Source organism: Alligator sinensis, unplaced genomic scaffold (genome assembly GCF_000455745.1).
Source record: "Alligator sinensis unplaced genomic scaffold, ASM45574v1 scaffold385_1, whole genome shotgun sequence".
Taxonomy (NCBI): Eukaryota; Metazoa; Chordata; order Crocodylia; family Alligatoridae; genus Alligator; species Alligator sinensis.
This window is the reverse complement of record NW_005842535.1, coordinates 803,801-804,755: the sequence shown is the minus strand read 5'-3', so window position 1 is coordinate 804,755 and position 955 is coordinate 803,801. Positions and strand designations below refer to the sequence as shown.

The window sequence follows — 955 nt, the reverse complement described above, 5'->3', positions numbered from 1 at the left end:
AGACCCTATTCTTAAAAAGATCTTCCCAGAGCCACCCATCCTAGCCTTCAAACAAGCACCGAATCTTGCCAACCTCATCACCAGAAGCAAACTTCCTCAAGCCCAGAACACACCAAAAGGATCCAGACCGTGCCAGGACAAGAAATGCAAAACCTGCCAACACACCTCCACCACCCCCACTATTACTACACCCCACAACAGAGCCATCAGCATCCCAGGATCTTACAGCTGCACCTCCAGGAATGTAGTATACCTCATCCAATGCACCAAATGCCCTGATGGAAGATATGTAGGAGAGACCAAACAACAACTGCACACCAGAATGAACGCACACCGGAAATCCATCAAAGACAGAAACACCCAATTACCGGTGGGGGCACGTTTCTCACAGGAGGGCCACTCTCTCTCCAATCTCTCAGTCCTGATCCTCAAGGGAAACTTACACAACACTTCCCAGAGACGAGCCTATGAGCTCCATTTCATCAACCTGCTGGATACTAGAGATCAGGGACTAAACATAGACATTGGATTTTTGATACATTATAATCTACCTGGCAACTGACTCCCCCGCCCAGCCCAGCCCCTGGCTTCTTTACTTTTCATTCCATCCAGGAAGAGCACACACCGACTGCTGACACTTCCTGAGCCTGACGAAGGGTTTTTGAACCTGAAAGCTTGCTTAATAACTCTTCTCCAACCATTTGGGTTGGTCTAATAAAAGATATCAAATTCACCCAAGGAACCTTGTCTGCCAAAGGGATTAAGGGGCATGCATTTTACTGAAAATTACTAGGATGAGCCAGAAGTCCTTTTGCAAGTTCCTAGGACTTGTGCTTATAACTCCCTTATGCTTTGTTCAAACTCTCCCTTTAAACTGATTTTTTTTTTTGTATGAAAAAAACCTTTCTAAGGTTGTCATTATGAAAGCAGTTGAGATCCCACTTCTAATGAACCC

At 45.5% G+C, this 955-nt stretch overlaps 1 protein-coding gene across 1 annotated transcript in view; it reads left to right on the top strand.

Moving 5' to 3' along the window:
• The window catches only part of LOC102386778 (homeobox protein PKNOX2), an 836,464-nt gene that overhangs the window by 54,840 nt on the left and 780,669 nt on the right, over positions 1 to 955 (top strand). The gene's annotated exons all lie outside the window — the stretch shown is intronic.